The sequence below is a fragment of the Oenanthe melanoleuca genome, chromosome 19 (genome assembly GCF_029582105.1).
Source record: "Oenanthe melanoleuca isolate GR-GAL-2019-014 chromosome 19, OMel1.0, whole genome shotgun sequence".
NCBI lineage: Eukaryota > Metazoa > Chordata > Aves > Passeriformes > Muscicapidae > Oenanthe > Oenanthe melanoleuca.
In genome coordinates this window covers 2,759,588-2,782,522 of record NC_079352.1, presented here as the reverse complement: position 1 = coordinate 2,782,522, position 22,935 = coordinate 2,759,588, and the positions used below count along the sequence as shown (strand labels likewise).

General features: G+C 41.1%; 1 protein-coding gene across 3 annotated transcripts in view; it reads left to right on the top strand.

Moving 5' to 3' along the window:
* Positions 1 to 22,935, top strand: part of PPM1E (protein phosphatase, Mg2+/Mn2+ dependent 1E) — a 59,061-nt gene that overhangs the window by 23,360 nt on the left and 12,766 nt on the right. The window lies entirely within an intron of this gene.

Below are 22,935 nucleotides of genomic sequence, written 5' to 3'. Positions count from 1 at the left end.
GAATTTCAGCACATGGGAGATCAGTGTCACTCATGTTTTGAATGCTGATGGTCTGGAAATGAGGTAAATTCAAGTGTTTTTTAAAGTGTTGAGACCTAATTCAAGGTCAGTCACTGTTGGCAGAAATCCTCTCTGCAATTCAAACCTTTCCTTCAAACAATTCCTTCCCAATATCCATTCTAAACCTCTCTCTTCCTTTTCTAACATATTTTTTTTTTCCTAATGCTTATGTATAAGATTTAAATTTTTAAAACATTCATAAAATTACCAAAAAATGAAACCAAAGATATTTATAGTTCCTGAAAATTTTGTATTTGTGGGCACAAACTCTAATACCTGAGCAGATGGCAGCACCTGCAGGGTTACAGATGTTTGTATCCCTTGGTGCAAACCCAAGTCCTGTTGTGTTTCTAAAGATTGATTGCTGAGAGTTTATTCCAAAACCCATCATAACAGCCACAGCAAATATAAATAGCAGACAGAAAAGGCCACATTTTTGGAAGGTTATCCAAGAAGATGTGTGTGGGGGTTGCTTCAAAGGAAGACCAGTTCATTTTCACCCTGTTTTGCTCTCATTTAGTGTGTTAAAGTTGCAAACCACACTGCTGAAGTGTGAGTGTATTGAAGTAATTTGCTTTACAAGATGTGTTAAAATGTGGTGTTAAAATGTTTCTTTCAGTTCCTCAAAATTCAGTGTGATTGTTATTGAAGACTTCTCCACCAGACATTGGCTCTGGTGATCATCCCTTACTTCCATTTTATTTCCCACTTTCACTAGGTTCATTAAGTATCTGGAGATGAGGATTGAAAAGATGGGTTGGAGGTCACATCATCCTCACCAATTTGTAATTATGTCCCTATTATCTCTAAAATCAAGACTGATCTTATTAAGTAAAGAGATTTCCCTCCCACTCCCTTGGGCATGCTGACCTGATTAACACAAGGTCATTCTCCAATTCTTTAAGTTGCTTGAACTACTTGTTTTTTGCCATATCCTAACAAATAAATTGCTTTCCACTCCATGCCCATCCTGTCACATCCCTGCACTTTGCTGGGTCTCTTGGCCTCACATCTTGAAGATCAACAGAGTAATCAATTAATGAGTGGAATTTCAGATGAGCCTTCACATGGATCATGAATTCTGGGACAGAATTTCTCTGCTTTGTCCTGGCTGCATTCCAAGACTGTTTTATTCTCTGTGTTATTTTCTTTATTCCCTTACTAACAACAGCAAAGCACCCAGGTGCTCCTCAGCCTGGCAGAGTTCAGCTATTGAATTTCAATTGTTTCATATCCCTGCTCTTAATCTTTTTTGGGGGGGTTTGGTTTGTTCTTTTAGAAAATTGTTGAAAAACTACTGCCTTGGGCCTTTTAGTCTCTGCTTTCTGTGCTGCTTCCTGCACTGTGGATAAACCTGCATGGAGATGACTCCTAAGCTCAGCATTGTGTCCAATTCTCCTGCACACAGTTTAAACACAGACTCCACTAGGCCTGAACAAAAGGTCACACTTCAAAGCCTGGAATTCCTGTCCAAGGCAAGAACAGCAGCATCAAGCATGTTCTTTGATATTTACTGGGTAATTGAATACTTCTCCTCTCTTCAGGAAGCTCTGCAATAAATTCAGCTTAGAAAGAGTCAACAAAACTATTGTCAGCCACTGGCTGTAAATCTGCTTGACATCCAAGTCATGCTCAGGACTTCTGCCGTAGGAACTCGTACATGTTAATGTGGTGAGCAATCAGCTGGAAGCAAATTATCAAGAAAACTTTTCAGACTGGTTTTGCCTTTTGTGTTGCAAACTGTTGCCTTTAAACTGTAGGCGTCTGTCTGAACACGAAGTGTCCTGGGGTGAAGCACTGGCAATTTACCTGTCTCTGCATGAAATTGGTAATTATTGATCAGCACATGCAATAGGAACAGTTCTAGGCTGGTTTAGAAACTGTGTAGGTGTTGAATGCATTTACAGTAATTATGTATTTACAGCTAAAATCAGAAAGAAAAAAAAGATACAGGGCCTGGCTCACAAAATGTCATGCCCTCCTCTCTTTTGTTTGGAAAATAAAGCAAATATTCTCCAAATCCCCACACCCCAGGCATAGGTGCAGCTCCTGCCTCTGTATAATGCATATATTGTGTATTTCCAATATCCCAGTGGAGTCTCAGTGCTATTTCTGTTTGTGATTTCAGTTCATCACTAACAGGTCTTTATGGAAGCAGCAGGAGGGAATTTTTCAGGAAACCACGTAGCCTTTTGTGACTCCTTGTACTCAGAAAGGCTCTGCACCACTGGAGGCTGCTGTGCCTGGGGGTGCAGGGATGCAGCTTCCAGCAGCTTCTCCCCACACATGGGAGCAGAGCTTTGTAATCAGCATTAGGGTATCACTCATTCTTCCCTAATCCTCAAACAATTCACTCCAGGGATTCATGCTAATGATCCTATATTCTAAATTATGTGCAATAATAAGAATAAAAGTAATAAATACATCCTGCACAACAGCAAGTGGAGTTTTAAGCTAAAATGGCCTTCTCTCAATGCCAGTTTGGGTGTTCCCTGGTTGTCTGAGCTCCAAATTTCTCTTTCCAGTCTTACAGATATCAGTAATTTTGGGGCAAGGTTACACAAAGCCTGATCCTGCAAGGTGCTGAGAGAGCTCAATTATTTATGGAGAAATCTCCATGTTCATCACTGACTTGATATGTTGTTTTTGCTGTATGAGAACATTTTCTAGAGAAGGATGAGAAAGGTTGGCTGTTAGATTTTCAGTGGATTTGGGTATTTCAGAGTGCTGGATGTTCCCAGGTGCCTGACATGCCTTGTTCTACAGGAAATTACAAGTCAGACTCTTGCTCTTTTGTACTGGTAAATTTTAGCCAAATATGAAGCACAAAGGTGGCATCTCCTGTGATCAAAGATCTCATTTCTAAAGCCTTGTTGTGCCCTTGTTGTTCCACTGCTAAATCTGGGAGGAGAAGCTGCCTGTGCATGGGGGGACTGTGAGACTCTCACTACTTTTAATCAAATTGTTGCTTAATTTGCAACTTTGCCTTGTAATGCATTTTTATATCAGATTATTCAGCTACTGAGCCTGCTGGGCTCTGACATTTGTCATTATGTTAAAAGCTTGTTCAAAGGCAGCAAATAAAACACTTTTTCATATAAGTGAAATTCAGACAGACAAATCCAGCTGTTGCCTGTAAAAATAGCTACAGATGTCCTCAACAGAAAAAAGGTTTTCATGCGTTGTTATAGCAACAGAAATTCAGGAGAACTTTAAGATTACATATTGGCTATTTTTTTCAAAATTCCCATTAAAAAACCCCATCACAAATAATTTGTTCTTTAAAGAACCACTCAGATTTAATAGGAAGAAATTATGCAGTATAAAATTAATTCCAGCTTACAGGTTATATCCACCACTTTTGGATGATATGAAACATGATCTGGTTTTAATCAGTGGTCCAGTGTCAGCTTGAAATATTCTTCATATTACCTGTGTGGCAGTTTTTGATCTCTTGATGTGGGACGTCTCTTAATTCTGCTCTCACTAATTGTTATTACACACACAGAATTGTATAATCACGTTTTTCACAGAAATAGTTGTGTTGTGGCTGAAAGTCTGGAAATACAATGAGGAATTTATGCAGATATTTGGTTTTTCAAGTCTGGTATTCTGACTTGAAAGCATAAATATTTCTCCTCTGATTAATGGACTTTTTTTAGCAAGTGTCAAATCAGCTCATTCTTTGCTTTGCAGCTGCTTTTGCCTTGAGTCCAATTTATATTCTGGGTGTTCCTTTCCCTAAGTTTGGGGATTGGCATATGTGGCAGCAAGACTAATATTTCATTAGAAATCTTATCATTCTGAGTGCTGCTTATTTGTAGCACAATTTGGTTGTGGTTCAGACTTCTGTGTTAGGAAGTTACTCTTGTTACCTGCCCAAATTTCATCATAATAATCTAAACAGTATTTGAATAGAAATCTCCCTCCCAAACAGTGGAACTAACCTGGGTGGCAAATCATTATTCTTTTCATGCCTTTAATGCTTCACTTCTCCTGCCCTTCTTTCCTCTCCTTTTGACTGACAATTTCAATATTGAAATTGTAAATTCTTTGGGTCAGGGAGCATTTTCTGCAGGGATCTGGAGCCACCACAGTGAAATTCCAGTGGAATGCCAGAAAAGACAGCACAAATCCCAAAACTTCCAACACATATCCATTTATTCCTGCATTTTGGGGGGAACTGTGGCTTTCCATCACCACCATCCCTTGCTCCTGCTTTGCCTTTGCTGCTCCTTTTCTTGTCCAGAATTTGGAACGTGCTGTTGCACCCAGTGCCCCTCCTTAGTGTGGAGGTGACAGGGATGGTGTCCTCAGAGGTGCTGAGTGGCAGAGATGACATCATTGGGATTCTTGTCACTGCCACCTGCCAAACTCATGGACAGAGCTGCAGAAGGGCTGCAAGGGCCACGTGCAGAAGTAAAGAGGGTGAGGAGGCAGCACAGGAGCCAAGTTCTGTCTGCTCTGTTCATACACAGCCCAATTTCTTTGTGGTGACCTTATTTACAGAGCTACCTCAGGAACTGGTAAAAATGGTAACAAAAAATATGGCAAATTCCTACAGGGAATTCCAATTAAATATCAAAGTGCTGTGCCATTTGAAATGTCTTTGCTTTTTTGTCCAAACACACAATGATCAACTATCTAATACCAAGAAAATGAATGTAAGCAGTATGAGACCTAATTGGAAAGCACTAAGCACATTTTAGTGTCACACTGCAGCAGCAAGTTTGTATATTTTCACTGTTGTTTCTTTTCTTCATTTGGATTTGTTTCCATAAGAAACTTTATCTTGCAAATTTTTTATGACTAATAAAAGTAATGTTACTCCTTAGGTCATCACCTGAGAGAGCTTAGGTCAGCCTTGTACATTGCAGAAACATTAAATTGAATCATCTGAGCAAAAATAGATCATCAGAGAGCAGCAGATGAATCCATTACCAGGAAATCTGCTGCTTTTTCCAGTCTGGACAGCAGAGGAACAATCTCAGCTGAGGGGATGTTACAAAGCTGGGAGAGGAAAGAGATGAGGCCATGGGAGAGAAAGGAACACCAGAACTGATATGAGGACTGGATAAATCCCTGTTTTAATAAACTTCTGTATTTAGAGGAAGATAATGCATCTGTTCTCCTGGTAAAACCACACCCATGAACTTCTGTCTGCCATAAGCAACAATTTATGGCAAATAAAATCCACGTGGTCCTGGTTTTCTGACAGTTCTGTGGTGCTGTAGCTGTGGGATGTTTGATTTTATGTAGAAAAGGGAGTTGAAAATGAAAGGTGAGAATCCAGGGTTGTGGTAATGCCATGTTGCCTTTGTGGATTGTGAGAGCTGCTGCTCTTGTGTCTGGGACCTTCTAGTTCTTCCATTAGAGATATCTGTGTGTTTGTGGTTATCTATGATCAGAGTCATAAAGTAATCCTGGATGAATTAGGAAAGTGTTCCAAGGCCTCCAAGTCCAGAGAGGAGCTGGCCTTGCAATCAGGCTCCTTTCAGGTAATAGCTTTTTATCTCTGCAGTTTGATTCCTTTCTGTGTCATGAGGACATAAAGATGAAGGTAAAAACCTTTTGGAAATCAGTAAAAACTTGAATTTACTTCTTACATTTTATTCTTGTGTCATTACCTTTTGAAGCCTTTAGCTTAAAATAATGGAATTAATTTTTTTATACATACAGCAAGTGGTTAATAATAACAACCAGTTTTCAAATTAGTATTGACCATACAGTTAAATTAATAAATGAATTCTGGGCCTGCTGAGCTATTAGGAAACAAGGAGTTAATAAAAGTGGGGAGCATAAAGGAAGGGGATATATAAAACACAGTTACTTGACTACTTAGCCTTATAAATAGCACAGAAATCATGTTACACGGAGTTGCATACGAAATAGAGCAAAAATATGCAAATGCCTGCCTTGAAAAGACCCAAGCATGAAAATAGCTTTGCCTTTCTTCTGTTCCCTCCTATCCAGAATGGTTTTTCTCCAGAATGTTTACTCTCTTCTACGTTGCACATCAAGGTTTTCATGAACAGCATGGATTTTTCTATTTAGATCTGGTTCACATGAGGATAGTCCATCAGAGACATCCTCCCTGGCATGTAATTAAAGCAGTGTCCTACCTGAGCAAGGATCCACTCCTAGCTCAGGGATGGAATCACTCTGCTCCTTGGGAAGGATTTTGCCAGACCCAGGTCAGTGTCATATTCTCAGCTGCTTTTCTCATCCCCTCCTTTTATTAGAAATTACTAGTCCAGTTTACAGATACTGGTAAATATTCACATTTTAAAAAATCGGTAAATAAGCATTAAAATCTACTTCCAATTAAATATTGAGTGCAGTTTCAATTAATGATGTCATGTTCATTCAATGGGACCTTGACCAGTGCTTAGTAAACAAATCTAAACAAATGGATGTTGGAGCTTTCAGAATGAAACTCTCCTGGATTGCCTGCCAGGCTTTCCATTATTCATAATCAAGATATTTTTTTAATAAGCTGACCTGTTTAATGATAAAAATGCCTTTGAGTATAATTAAATTGAATTCTGTGCTTAAAGTGACCCTCTGATTCATGGGCATTTGCAGCAGAAAGAACAAAAATAAAATGAAATCCTCATTGAAAGGTGCAGTAATTAAGTCTCTCAGTTCTGGTTCTCAGCAGCTGGGATAAAACAGGGGATGAGCAAAGGGTGTTGTCAGTAATGCGCCCAAAGATCTGCCTATGAGGGAGATGCTACCCTAAAAAAATAATTTAATTTTTTTAATAGGGCAGAGAAATCTTAGAAGAACTGAAATCATTGCAGAATCATTCCTTACAAACCGAGGTAGAAAAGCTGGTTCTTCAGCCCTGCAGCATTTTACAGCCATAAATGAGCAGCCCTAACTGAGAACCCCAAAATGTTACATCCAATGTAGATTCCTCGTGGATTTTGCTTTGGCTGAGGGTTGGCTTCTCTTCCCTTGGAAGTTCAGTGGCAATTGAGACTCTGGACCTCAGAAAAAGATGCTTTTTCCCAGGCAGTCAATACATTATTGGGTGCCTGTTTTGAATTATTAAGCAGCTAATCGGATTCCAAAGGCACATCTTTCTGTTGCCTTGGATTAAGGGCCTGATTACAATTCCTAATTAGTCACCTCAATTCCCATTGATTTCCCAGAGAGTTAGGCCACATCACTGTCTTTGTGATCCAGCTCCACATTCCAGAGGCAGCAGACAGGGGAATGTAGGGCAGGAGCTGGAGGGGGCACACACAGCACACTGCACAATGTGACTGCAGGTTACCTTAGCAGGTTAATTAATTAAGGACTATGCTCTGGAGATCCCGTGTCTCTTGAATTACCCTCCTTCCTTTAAGGAAAAGAGCTAAGGGAAATTTCACATGTTTTTAATAGAATAGAAAAACCATAGAAAATAGGGCTGAAAAGCAGCTCAGGAGGTCATTGAGTCCATGTTTCTACTCAAGGTAGAACTCAATAAATCTAATCCCATCCTGGGAGCTCCTTTCCTGACCTCACCTCAAATCCTGGCAGTGGAGATCCCACAACCTCTTTCTGCAAGGCTATTCCAGGTCTTGGTGATGGGAGCTACAGGTGGAAAGTTCTCCTACTGCCCAGTCCTGTTAATTTTTCAGTCATGTTTATCCCCCCCTCATTAGCACAGGAAACAATCCCAAGTCTTCCTCAGCCTCATTGCTCTGTGTGTGAATTCTGGTGTTTCCTCACTCATCATTTATTCATAGGCAATATTTTATAAACTTTTGATCCTTCTCACAGCTCTCTAATTTGCATTTTAGAAAAATCTTTATTGCAGCTGAAGTAATGGAGAACAGTATATCAGCAAATAGACATTATCCTTGAATCCTGTAGAAATTGCAGGATGTAGCTGCAGCTTGAGGGGTCTTTTGGTGAGTAAGTCCAGCCTGTCTAAGGCCTCTCCTGTCCAGCACACATGGGACAGTCTGTGATCCTGGGCTGGAATTCACTGGGGGCTCTGCCAGCACAAGTGGGATAATCTGTGATCCTGGGCTGGAATTCACTGGGAGCTCTGCTCTCCTGCCCAGCACACATGGGACAGTCTGTGATCCTGGGCTGGAAGTCACTGGGAGCTCTGCTCTCCTGCCCAGCACACATGGGACAGTCTGTGATCCTGGGCTGGAAGTCACTGGGGGCTCTGCTCTCCTGCCCAGCACACATGGGACAGTCTGTGATCCTGGGCTGGAAGTCACTGGGAGCTCTGCTCTCCTGCCCAGCACACATGGGACAGTCTGTGATCCTGGGCTGGAAGTCACTGGGGGCTCTGCTCTCCTGCCCAGCACACATGGGACAGTCTGTGATCCTGGGCTGGAAGTCACTGGGAGCTCTGCTGGCTTCACTGGAGCCAGAACAGGACCAGGCCCCAGGGGTGAACTGGGGCGTGCAGTCACTCCTCAGCCATCTGCTGTTTTTTACTGCAGCCTCCAAAGCCTTCATACATCCATCTTACACATTCCTTTTCAAATCTGAATGGGCTTTGGGTTTTTCTGTTGTTCTCTCAAAGAGAAATTGTAACCAGAAAAAATATAGGAGTGGCTGGAAGAGCACACCTTGCCCAGGAGTCGTGAGAATTGTGGTGAACTTTTGTTTTTGGTTCTGCCACTTCCTCTCTGTCCTTTTGGTAAACACTCCACCAGGCATTGCTGGGTGTGCTCCTTGCTGTTTCCATCATGGATCTCTTAGAAATTGCTCATGGAATGTTTGGATTTTTGTGCCAAAAAAGCAAATGGATGATTCTTTTTAATCTCTTCTGCATTTGCCAAGCTGAGAACCTCGGTATTTCTGGTGAGTGGCTTATGCTTCACCTGGGTCTTTAGCAGATGAATTTCTTGTAGAAGAATTATTAGAATTTGAATTTACTGGCCATTACAAAGAAAAAATCCAAAGTTATTACCTATTCCACTGTATGATGATGCAATATATCAATGGAGTCTAGCAGAACTCTTAAATGAATTCCACTATCCATTTTGAAAATTGTGTGTAGTTTTGCATTAAATTATATTAACTGCTGAATGTTGCTGTGATATGTGTACTGTTCCTTTTAAAAGGGTAAAAACCAAATTATCAGGAATGGCACAGAGTCATATTTTAAATTTATGTAGCAATGATAAAATGGACTTAAAAGCAAGGCAAAATAAGAACTTAGAGCTGGCATATTGTGCATGAATAACCTGTAAATATTGTGCTAATGTTGTAAAGGAGAGGGCAATGATTGAATTTAAGGACATACTCTGAAGTTAGTTATGAGTTTTGCCTGAGACTCAGCACTGTGTCTGTCTGCAGCCTGGAGTAATTTCTGCTGGAAGACTCAATCCCAACCATGCAGTGCCATGGACTTACTCTAACAGCATTTTTCTGTCTCAAATTTATGTAAATCCAAGTGTCTCCCTGAGTACTCCCACTTACTAAGGGTTCCATCAGGAAACAACCTCCTATTAAATACATGGAGTGAGAAATCTGGGGGTTTACTTTCTTTTTTTTTTTTTAATTGGTTGCTGCTCTAGATTAAAAAAAATATGATATTTCAACAGGCATTTTATTGCAATCGGGAGACTTTGAAGGAAATAGATATAGGCTGATTACTGGAGCAACCTGGAGTACAGTCAGGGGTTTTATTCCTCTAATTCCCCTATTTCCTGGCCATTTCACATTTCCTGGCTATTTCACATTTCCTGTCTTTTTCTGCACCTTCATTTCACAACAATCCCTTTTGGAGGAAAGAGTTCTACCTGGAAGGATGTGCAAGGAAAATGTTGGGATATCTTCTCTGCTCATTGGCATCCCTGGAACCAGAGGAGTTTGTTTGAATTGTGTGGGCAAGGGCTGGGATGTGGGAGGGTGAAAAGATCCCTGGAAAAGACAGAGAGGAGAAATGTCCAACTCCTGCTGCTCCTTTATCAAAGGTGGATTCAGGATGAACAATTCTTTTCAGTCATGACTAAATGTTATTCACTGTTTCTTGCTCTTATCAGTCTTCTGCACTATTTTCCTTCAATATATCCCAGAGTGGCTGCAATGGAAGAGAAATCCATTTTAACTTGGAAGTAAAATATATCAGCATGTCAATCTCCCTCATGAATGGGATGTCTGAGACATTCACATGATAAGAAAGAGGTCTTTAATTATTGCAGCAGCAAGTACTCAAATTAATCTCAATCATTCCATTAATTTTTTCCTTTCTTTCTTTTTCTTCCTTTCTCACTTGGTCAGGTTTTGCAGATATCAGAACCTGAGCACTTACTCAGACGTGTCTTATTGTACTTTATTGTTCTTTTCCCTGCAAATTTTTCATGTCCTCTGTTCTTTTCCCTGCTAATTTTTCTTGTTCCCTGCGTCAGAGAAGAGCTTTGATCACTGAGGTGTTAAAATCAGTAATATTCACTTTTGTTTTCAACTGACATCACATTAAACTGAACATATGTACTAAAAGGGCCACATACATTCCTTTTCCAGCCTAAATAAAACTTGCTATCAAAATGGACATTTTCTTTCTGGCAAGATGAGGTCTGGATTTAAGAAATGGCTATAAATGTTAATATCTCTTTCCAGTTTTCTTGCTAGGTAGATTGGGGCAATACATTTTATTCCTTTAAGCCATTCCTGCAGGAGAGGGAGAGTAGCAGAGATTCAAAGTTCTCCATCAAACATAGAAACATCTTTCCCTCATGCCCAGGAATATGATTGATCCCTGTGAAGATTAATGACATTTCCATAATTCTTTTTAAAAAGAGATATGAGAAATGCAAAAATAAATAAATAAATAAATAAATAAATAAATAAATAATGGGGTAATTTCCCCTTCTGTGCTGTCTTAATGAAGCTCCCTTCCCCTAATGTGATGGTGACTCAGAGCTGAAGGCTCAGGAGGAACTGTGCAATTGTTCTTGGCAAGTTCTCCTAAATATCAAGAATTAATATTCAGCTGGAAAGAGGGGTCTGGGAAGTTTCCCTAATTGGATTTCTCAGCCCTGCTGCCCCAGGCTGGCCCTGCCTGGGCTCTGAGGGGCACAGTGAGCTCAATTCCACTCTTGTGGGCAGCAGCTTCTCTTTTCTTTGGTGGTTTCCTATGTCTCTCTTTTGTTGTCCTGAGCATTTTCCTTTGCTGCCATCTCAGCCAGGTGAAAATAAATCAGAGTTCAAGCTCCAGCCTTGCTGAGCTTTCTATGGGAATGAAGGGATTTTCTCCTTGTCTTTGGTACCACTAAAAATCTACAAATCAAATGCATGATTTCAGCAAAAATGTGGGATGGCTGATGATGACATAAAAAAAGCCTCACATTAAATATTAGAAAACACAAGTTTGGATAAAAGTGAGTGTTTTGCCATTGGTCCATTATTGTTTTTGAACATCTGTAAGTCAAGATGTGCTATGGAATCACGAGCTGAAACAGGACAGAAGCAGATGAGGATTCTCTGAAGAAAATACACAAATATTTTATGAAGTAGTGGTAACTTTGTAAATACCTTGTCCTTCCCCAGCACCTTCTATCTGAGGATTAAAGCATAGTTTTCAGGTATTAATAAATTAAATTCCATTGTACTCTTCCAAAGTTTTCAGGCAATGAAGCTCTTTGACTCCTGGCTGGATGGATGTGCAGGGATTAAATGATTTGCTGGCAGAGGTGTCATTTGTCAGCCCCAGCACTGGGAGCTCAGCCTCCTATCATGTTACATCTTCCAATTTACCACTGCTGCCTTATTAGAACTCAAATCCTGTTTAACACCAACTTCTGCTGTGTTATCTCAGAGCTCAGCTGGTGTTCCTAATCTTTATTTTTTCCTTGCTCTATTATTTCCAGTCTAACCCCTCACAGTTGTGTCTCTCATGTCACCTCGTGCCTCATTAAAAATCTCACTTGGGTGGCTGCACCACCTGGATTGGGATCTGACAACTCTGTGCCCTTCAGGAATCTTGATGCTGCCTGGCTGTACTTCTGACAGATCCAATTGGCTGTTATTAGCAGTGTTTTACAGATAAATCCAGCAAAAATCATTCATTGCAATTTCCAGAGTGGATTTTGAATATTGATTTTTTTATTTTATTTTTTTTTATTTTTTTTACATTTAGTGCTTTGTTGACAGTTAAAAATTCTTGCACTTTCATGGCTCTTCTCTAAACTCTTTCACAGAAATGTCAGCTCCAACTAAGAAAACCTAGTTTATTTGATCTTTCCTTGATTTCCTCCTCCTACATTTGCTCTTTTGTGCTTATATAATTACTATTCTAATTTACAGCTGCCTTTAGTCCAGAACTGTGCCTTGCAGAGGCCCATTTTGTTCTTTATCTTTTTAATCATTGTTAGATTATTTTATCTACCAATATCATCACCAGTGTGTGTTTTGGGGACAGAATTGATTGAATTTATTTTCAAAACATTACTTGGCCTGGGGTTTTAGTGATTTCTGGGTTAGCTACATGGTTTTGTTGTGACCTGTGATCTTCTATCTGTTCTAGGAATTTTTCCTCTTTCTTTTCTCAAGGAATCTGTGGTGACTGCTCATATTTAGACACATATCTGTGTGTATGTATATATATATATATAAAAATGTATTTCAGCTGTAGATGTTGTGTATTTTCCTTCAAGGCAGTGTCTCAGTATGGTGCTAAAGAATGGGTGACAGAAGGATGATGGAGATTGAGAATGAGATATCAAAGCAGACAGTTCTCATTTTTATCCCATCACAGGTATAGAAAATCAAGGTGATATTCACATTATTCTGATTACGTTTTAGCCTCAATTTCTGTGTAGAGTCCTGCTGTTCTTTCCAGCATGGTCCATTTCTTGCTGTTTGTTCAAAACAGTTGTGTAGTGTTGCTATCCATGGTTAGCAATTTGCTGCTTTTTTTCCAAGGTAGCTTGGATGTCAGTGCTGGTAGAAGTAATCATTTATTTTTAGATTCTAAATCCTTTGGGAACACACAAAGCACTGTAGACATAGAAGATAATCATTTGTCTCCAAAGGTTCCTTATTTTTTATTAATGTTTTGATTTGGCATTCTCTCTGTCTGCTATCCCTGCCTCCCTGAATATGTATTACCAGGGTAATTGATAGTGTGGCTCCTGAGGAACTCTCTTAAGTGCTGATTAGAGCTGTGACTCTGCTCCATTGGAAGCAGCTTTGAGCCTCCTCATCACAGGCTGAGTCAGTCCTCACCAGTGCATTATTTACAACCCAGGCTCAGGCAGCTTCTAACAAGTCCTGCTCATGTGTGAGGAAGATTTCTTCAGATCTGAGTAAATTTCTGCCCCATCCCAAATCAACTTCCACACAATCTCACCTGTTTGCATGTGTTTATTTTCCATGGAGATAAACCCTTACATTTTGCACATTATTCCACGTTCTCTGTGCTTTGGCTCTGCACAGGACAGACCCAAGGCCTGGCACTGGGCAGTGCCACAGCTTTTCCTCCCTTTTCCACTCTGGATGGGCTCAGGCTCATGCTGCCCACAGGCTGTGGTGTGCTGCCTCCTTGTCAGGGTATTATGTAACACATTCTTTCTTATATTTAGAGCTTGTGCCTCTTCTGAAGAGATCACAGCTGTGATAATAAGCTTAGGGGAAAAGTTGACAATCTTCTTTATGGAGGGGGAGAGGGAAAGCAGAGCTGTTGGGTAGTTCTTACATGAGCAGTGTTGTCACCTCTGAAATGGGTGATTTGAATGTGTTCATCTCATAGAAAATCAAATGGAACAAATAAGACTCAAAGCCCGATTATGCTGCAAAAACAAAGTCCCAGATTTTGGTGAATAGGCAGAGTTTTTGGGGGGACAATTTGTGAAGTATTGAGAAGTCCATGCCAGAGAACCAATGTCCAAAATCTGGTGAGATTTGTAATGTCACAGCTCTAAAATGTCACAGCCCTTTTATTGTTTTCTTTTTTCAGTTGACCTTAGTGATTGGAATGTATGCACAGATTTGTTTTTAAATGGGACTAGGAATAATTTTAAAACATATCCCCCAAGTTTTAAATAAATGTCTGTACCTTCTAGGACAGGAGAGAGACCACAGCACTGCAGAGTTGTTTGAAACATCCCCAGCTTGTTGGGAATCAATTCCTAGAGCCTTTGTGAGCAAGAAGAGCTAAATTTAGCTGTGTACTGCAGGCTGGCTCTGTTCCATGGGCTCAGGACCTGTCTGGCCCTGTGGAAAGCCACATTCCTCAGCTTTGGACCTCACAGAATCTTCCCCACCAGGGTAAGCTCAGAGTGCAGATCCCCAGTAAACCTCAGAACAGGGAGAGGAGGGAGCTGAGCTGAGAGAGGGGGCAGGGAGACACAGAGATCCTGTCACCTGAGCCTGTCCCTCCCTGGCTGCTGTGGCTCATTCTACAGGAAATCTCATGGAGCCCTAACAACCCCACATGGCCTCCAAGTGTTACTCTTCCTCTATTTCATTAGTATTTGATAGAAGGAGTTTGGTTGGGTTTTTACCTCTCCAGATTTTCTCCTTTTTTTTTGGTTCTGTTTAAATTCTTCTTACTCCTTAGAGATGCTACAATTTGCAGCACGTCCTGCTGTAAATAGATCCATATAGGAAGTGGAAGGTGAGCTATAAAAGGAAAACTGTTTGGATGAAGCTTGTATTGCTACAACTACTCCTCCAGTTCTTCTCCCTGCAGCAGCTGAGTGTAAATCTCTCCTTGGCACCTGTGGGCACAGTTCTCCCTGTGAATTGACTGTACAGTGAATTTCCCACTGGTGCAGCCCCCTGTGATGGCAGCACAAGGTGGGAAAGCCAGATATTCCCACAGGTTTCCACCCAGGCATATTATTCCATCAGGGCAGATATGGGAATGCATCTTTGAAGCTACAAAGAGCATCAAACTCCACATCTGTGTACAACATAATTTGTCAAGTTAATGTCAAGATAATTTCTGTCCCTGTTGGTTTTTGTGTGTTCAATGTTTCATGATGTGGCCTCTTAAAAAGGAGTGACAGGGGCTGGGATTCCCAGTCTCCAGCCTGGAATGTGAAGTTGGATTTGCCATTGTAAGATGTAGGTGATACCTTTGCATTTTTCCAGCTGAAGGGAGGGTGGATTATAGGCAAAGGGAGAAGAGAAACATTTGAGTTCAACACTGTGAGATGCTTCTAAATAATTTACTGGAAGGTTTAGACCCATGCTAAACAATATGTAAAAACATAAGTTCTGCTTATCTATACTAATTTAAGATTCATCCTAAGTAGCCATTTAACCTGTCCAATGAAATCAACCTTGGTGCCAGTGCTGTATTTGGGAGAGTCTCTCACCTGCTGTTCATGACTGTGATTATTGAAGATGGATGGCTGGAGGTTTGGCTGCTGCCTCTTTAGGAAATCTTTTAAACCAAGATTGGAAAGAGAATATTTTACAGCCTGGTGAAAAACTTCTAAAGGCTGCCATTGTGTCATTCAGGCCAGAACAACCCAAAGCCCTAATGTATTTTATCTGCTGTTCTGTTCCTCAACACTATAAATAATTCAGATCTGTTGGCTTAACTACTACTGGCAACTGTTATTTATTAAGAATGACTGAAATAACTATGTGGCTCAGTAGAACAGAATGCATTAGGGACTTTAATGTGAAACAGAATAGCTAAAACATTTTGATTATCCTTTAAAGAAAAAGCCTAAACTCCTAAACCTGCCATTATCCTTTGCAATTCTGCAAAGGACAAGTGACAGTGGGAATTAGGATGGGATCTTTCTGAGTAACTAAATGTTTTTTTCTTTAAAAGAGCACTCACCCCAATCACAGAGCCCTTTTATCCCTCCAGCATTTTGTTCTGTGGGCATCAGTGTCAGTAATTGTCAACTTGAGGTTCCAGTAAAATCTTTAATGTGCCCCATTGTGTAATCTTTGAGTCTGCCTGTAGTTGCATCTCCTGTAAAATTATTTTTAAAAGTACTGCATTGTTCCTTCATGTTTGCTTTAATTTGTTTCTCTTGCATGTCATGCACAAGAGCAGCAGGATTTTCTGGGAATCAGTGCAAGGGAATTGCTGTTCTCTTGCTCCATCCCCACTTTAGGCTTAATTAATAATACCTGGCACTTCATCATTGGCTTGGAAATTGCTTCCCTGAGGTCAATAGCATTGTCCCTATTGTGCAGAGACAGAATTCCTGCCATCAGGGCATTGGTACAGCACAAACTCAGAGTGTTCCTGCACAGAATTACAGCCTGAGATGTAGCACTGCACAACACTGAACACTTCTGCAACTCAACTGATTATAAATGGGGCATTTGGAATAAATTTTTTATCACCAAAAAGAGTTGACATGCAGGACTTGGATGAGTAATTATCTAATCTTACATCTGGCATAAACACCCAAGCCATTTGTGTGATGAAGTGCAAGGCACAGGAGTGAGAAGGCAGCAGGGAACATTCACTGCTGACTCAGTGGCCATCAATCTTCTGGGTGTGTTTTGCCTTAGATTTGATATTTGTTCAATGGCTTGAAAGAAGTTAAGTGATCAAATGTCATTTGGAAATCCTGGCCTGCAGCTCTGATTTTTTCTGTTACATGAAGACAAATGTTCCAACAGGAGCCTGGTTTGGGGCCTGGCTCTGGGGGTGTTACTGAAGCTGAGCATTTGAACAGGCACCATCTTCACCCCTTTTTAAAGAAATTTAACATTTCTTTGCCTTAATGCTGATCTGCAGGAGAGAGCAGGGTATGTGTTGCTGTGGAGCATTTTATTTCATTTATTTGAAATTAAGTCATTAGCTATAACAGCAAAATGCATTTTTCTTTCTGACAGAGGACTTGAGTGTGTTGATCTGATCTCTGATGAAACAGACTCTGTGTTAGGGGATTCTTATTTAACTTGTATTTCTGGACATATCAGATCTGTGTGGAATACCCTTTCCACTTAAGGGAAGTATCAGTGGAAGTTTATTTATAACAGAGAGAAAAAATTAGGGCATGAATCAGAGTAAGTAAATGATGTGCCTGAATTCCTCTGCAAGTTTCCTGCAACACAAACTTTTCTAGAGAGTGTGTCATTAATATTTTATAGCAAGGAGAGAAATCATCAAAAACTCCAGCTAGGACATAAAGTATCTGAAATAATAAGAATATATATAAGTACCTTCAGAGTGAGCTTGGACACTCTCATTGATTTTAGACAGCATCTCATTCTGGCTTGACAAAATGCAGAATTCATAAATTAAATCTGATGTATACAGTGTACACTTTTATGCTGATGTTGGCACACTTTCAGATGTAAAATTAAATTACTTTTTCCAATAAGGCAGCGTAGATTGAAGCATGGATTCCTTTCTTTGCTAATGGAAGCAGGAGAAAGATATTGAATTATGCTGACTTTCAAACTGACTGAGTGCCAAAGAGAGAAAATCAATGACATTTTTAATGTCCTGTGGAGCTTTTAAACAGACCTTGCTCTGGCAAGGAAATCAGTGTGAGGGAACTGCTGTTGACATTGGGTTTCCAGTGAAGAAATTTCCTTCTCCAGGGAAGCAGCACCTGGCACTGATGTGGCTTTGCCCCCATCCCATTCCCAGCAGTGCCAAGTGGGCACTGAGTGGATTTTGGAGGACTCTGGACACCCTCACACCCTGAGCAGAGAATGTGCTGTGTGAACATGCTGGATAATCCTTGGAAAACAACAACAAAATCCAGAAGGATCTTTCATCTCAGTATAAACCCCTGAAAACCACATGAGTGGTAATATCAATACATTACCTTTATTTTGATGAATTAATGATTGGGTAAACACAGATTTATTTTCACTGTGTTTGCATTTGCAAAGCTGAATACTAAAGATCTAAGCTGCACAATCAATGACCATCAAATAAGTGGCTTGTTGGGGTTTTTTAATTTTAGAATAATATTTTTATGATTTTGCAAAGTGCATTTCATAGCAGCAATTAAGATTTTAATACAAAACTATCCAGTCCCTCAGAATCTTACTCCTCAGGTAGAAAATATTCTGATTTAGATGGGGAGAGTCTATATAGATATATTCTCAACACCTTGGTTCATGGATTGTGATCCATTTTTTTCTGAATTCCTTCAGAGTCCAGGTTTTCCTTTCTTTTAATAACATGGATAGAATCTGGCTGTGAAGTGCTGGGATATGATTTCCAACAGCAAACTTTGTATCTCAGCTCTTTGCTGTAATGAAGAAAACCATCCCACAGTCACTTCTGGGAATTCAATTTCTTGCAGTTATTTGGCTTCCAGCTCCTGGCAGATCCATGCTGGGTTTTTAGGGGTTGCTCGGTCACAGGAGGTGATTTCTGTCATTTTAAAAGCAGCCACAGCATCAGCCCCAGAGATTGGAATATGAGTAACCTCAGAACTGCCATGCTGTGAGGATGAGTGAGAGAAATAATAGAATTTGGTTTCAAAGATAATACCCAGGCAATTTATCCAGCCAGGAGCTCGGGAGAAGCTGCTTTGTGTGGTTTGGATTGCTCACAGTTCACCCCTGTGGTGTCAGAGCTATTTTATTGACAGTCATTAAATCACAAATGCTTATGAGTGGTTTGTGGGCAGCAAGCATTTATATTTTAGATACACACTGCCCTTCATGACATTGTACCTCATCAAAGAGACAGAAGTGACCTTTTTATTTTGTCTTGCTCACATTTTGGTGGCTTTATGTACTGTCATGTGCACTTCAGCCTCTGGAGAGGGGAATACTGACCTGCTACGTAGCAGAAAATGCATCAGAGGTCTGAACCTAATTCTTATGTAGAGAACAGTTTGTGAAAAGCCAAGGGTTTCCCCTGGTGCAGCATCTTAATCCAGCCGTGGCAGAGGTTTTCTGATGAGCAGTGCTCCTCTGGTTTGGTTATTTTTTCACATCCAGTTAAGACAGACTTAATTTAGAAACATATCTCAATAAAATTGGTCTAGAAAACGTCAGTGAGCAGAATGCAGAAGGTTAAATATTTGGTAAATGCAGTGTCTGCATAGACACAGGCATGATAAATGTATCTGAAGCAGTGTCTTTTTGCAATGCTTGTGTATTATATTTCTGCTGCTTCCAACTGTCAGCACAAGGGCAGGATGGCTGGGGATGTGAGCAGGCAGCTGTCTCAGAGCCTATAGATAGCAGCTTCCTTGGGTAGCACGTTTGCAGCTCCTTCAAACAGATTTATCAAGCATCTTTACTGTCTCACCACTGCCAGCTCAAATGACTTCTCAAGGAGCTTTGGTTATGCAAGCTTTTAAAAGGTGCATTGTTTTTTCTGTTTGTTTCTTTGTGTGTGTGTGTGTGCACACGCCAGGTTTTTTTTAGTAACTCACTGCAGCAGATAAATCTAGTGCAGGGTTTCACCATGTGTTAGGGGAAAAAAAAATAATACTCTGTTTGTCCACCGTGACCAGGCTTTAAATAAGCATCAAAAACTTCCAGCAGCTGTGCAGAGCAGTGGAACAGCACAGGTCAGAGAGATGCTCTGGGAGTGAGGAGAGGAGAACCTGCAGAGACAGGAGCTGGAAATAGCATCTGCTTGGCAGATCCAGAGGATACATCCAGAATCATTCCAGGGCCTTGGAATGCTTCACAGAATGTTCCCCTCTGAGTCCTGGGTGACCTGGAGGAGTTTGGAGACAAACAGGAGCCCCTCAGCTGGCTCCAAGTCCCTCTGGATGGCCACAGGAACAGGAGGTGGAGGAAGGCATGGCTGGGGAAGCAGCCCAAGGAGCTTCCCAAAGAATTTCTCTGCTCATTATTGCTGCACTTCACAGCATGGGAACTTTCAGTAATAAAGACTTTAAAGGCTTCTTCAAAGAGCTTCCAGGCTGCATCCAAAGCTCCATCTGGAAGAAGTCTCATGAGACTTTGGAGTGTTTTGTAAATACAGGCAGGGGACAAATGAGGTTTTTCTTAAACTGAATCTGGCAAAAGTTGCTTTCTAACAAGAGCTTGCAACAGGCCACAGGAGCAGGAGTGTTTCCCAAAGTGCATCCCTGGTGGAATGTCTTCTGGAAAGGGTGCAGTTAATTTGTCATCCCTACAAAGTCTTTTACTACCACAGTAAATTACAGGCCTTTAGGGAATGTGCTGTACTTGGCTCTTTTCAGGTCATGTTCTTGGTCTTGGATTGCTGGGTGAAACCAAATATGCTGCTTCATCCTGTTTGCCTGTGGATTTGTTTTGTGTTTCAGCAGACTGAATAGCATTTCTATTTAAATCACTCCTCATTCTAACTAAAACAATTGCTGTTCTGTGGTGTCAGGGGATTCCTGAGGTAACAGGAACACTGGACATTGTGTGATTTACTGCCCCGTTTGCCTCATGAAAGCCCCAGTTGGTGTTGGTCCATTCTCCTGCTTTGTTTGGGTTAGTGATGCCTCATCAGCTCCCCAGACCAGGGCAGGCTGGGGATTTGCAGCACTGTGGCCCGAGTTGTGGATTTTAGGCAGGGCTGCAGCATCCTTTTCCCATCAGCAGTGATAGTGCTCCAGAACTACGAGTTTCAAGAACTTGAGGTCTCCCTTTGCTGCTTTTCCCCTTTCCTGCAGCTGTAGATGACACTGTGAGTTATCCAGAGCTGGTGTTTGCCTGTGTATTCCACTTGGCATTTCTGGAAGTGGATGAGAAGAGTGAGAAATAGCCAGGAAAGCTTTCAAAAGTATAAACATATAAATCTTCTATAGGTTGAAAATATCTCCCATTCTCATCTTGGTATTTTTTTCCCTTCAGTTGGACTCTTAGCAAGAAATTCCAGAATACTTCACAAACACAGATTTAGGCCTTCTACAGCCTTCCTCCTCCTCCTCCTCCTCCTCCTCCTCTCCCCGAGGAAATGACATTCTCATTCCTTGTTTGCAGATGAGGAATGAAGGTCTGAGTGGTGAAGTGACTCGTCCAAGGTCAGCTGCTGAGTTAGTGGCACAGCTATGAATAGACAAAGGCATTTGAGCTCAGCTCTCTGCTAAACAAGCCTGTGCCCTCCCAGTTTCAATTTGTCAAACTTCATGACTAATAACATTTGAGCATCTAGAACGTGGCAGAAGAATTTCTATTCAGCAGCCAGCAGGTAATCCCTGGTTACACCAGCAGCAGGGTGGCAGCTCCTCCCTGTCCCCAGGGATCCTGGTGATGCTTTTTGGGTTTTGTGAAGAGAGGGGATTGCTGTTTGTGGCTGCTCTACTGCTCACCTGAGTGCTCACTTTGGGCTGAAAACAGAGATCCCAGAGCTGGCTCCTCATTTGTCTTGGTGCAGCAGTAATGAAGTGTCCTCAGAGCAGTTTGCCTTCAACATCTATTTTAAACCTCCAGTGCAATCTGCTGTTCCTTGAAGGGAAAAGTAATTCAGCTAAAAGAGCTCTGAGGAGCCAAGTGAGAGAAGTAAACGTTGAGTGGTGCTAATCAGGAAGAGGAAGTCATCTGTGTGCAGGTGGCCCTGCCCTGCTCACATGGCACAGCCTGCACCAGCCACCTAAGGAGCTTTGTGATTACACGTCAAGGGCAATTAATTCCTGGGCCAGCAGCTGTTATTATTAGACAAAGAATGGCCAGACATAGAAGGAGAGCTTTCAGCTGATTTATTTTCTCTACCTTTCCCCTCAAAATTGATCAGTTGTTCAAACCCCAGTGGTGAACTGCCATGCAATAAGAATTTTAAATTTGCCATCTTTTTTTTTTTTTTTTTTTTTTTTTTCCCAGTAGAGTGTATATTAGATTTAGAGCACAGAGGAACAGCTCAAGAAAGGTTTCCTCCCCACTTTAATGCTATCAGCATGGAGAGGAGTTGTGTGTTAAGCTGTAACATAATAATATGTGGGCTGAATTAAACCCATCTCAGACTGGTTTTCTCAAACTTAATTGATGGAAACAGAGCACTTTTAGGCTTGATTTAATACCTTGCCAGAGTTATTCCAGGATTGCTGCAATGCAACTGTGGGTGTTCTAAACACACCTACGCTGCCAGAGAATCAGGAAGGATGTACTTAAAATCCTCTAATTTATCTAATAACATCTTTAGCAGCTTTTTGTGTAGGTTTAGCATTGTAATGGAAATGCATCCTCTGGCTGGATAAAGAGCTGCTGTGTGGAGCTGCTGCCTCTGGCTGTGAGGACACGTGAACAGCACTTGGAGCTGGGGAGGGGGAAATACTCTGGCTGCTACAGCCCCTGTAAATGCACCTTTCACTTGTGTCATCACAGTTAAAATAAAATCTAAAATTGCACATGCAAATGTTGGTGGCTCTGGGTATCCACAGACATTGCTGTCTCCCCTCCCAGGCCCAGGCAGAGCAGAAATTCCTTCTCTCTGGGATATTTTTTCTTTGTTGTTTAGGACCTGACTCACTTTTTTAGCCACTGTTGTTGCTCCAGTTCTTAACCAGGTTCCCTCTTTGCCCATCAGTGGATGTTCCTGAGGGATTCTTTGTAAGTGACACAAAACAAGTGTCACTTATACAGACTGTGTGACTTCCAGAGCTTGTCTCCTAACAATAGACCAAGCTATTTACTGCTAATCTTATCCTTTAATCATTTATAGTTATGTTGAACAGAAGAAATAGGTTAAGTGTTTGTGTTCATTGCCTGTTCCCTGGATTTCTGGCTTGGAATTTTGTGGTTGATGGATGGTTTCTGGACTGAAATTGGCTCTGTGGCTCTCTGTGACCCTGTGACAGCGGAATGTCTTGGGAAAGACATTGGAATATCTTGGGAAAGACACTGTTACCCCAATAAGATCTGTGGAAATTGGAAGTTTCAGGCTGTGTCAGCAGGAGAGACCTGGAGAAGTTGAGGCTGACCAATGGGAAATGCAAAGTCATACATAAATTAAGAGGTATTAAATTCCTCTTGAAAGAAAGAATGTACATTAAAGTGGCCTTGGCTTGCTATAGATTAATTAACCTTGGGGGATGCCAG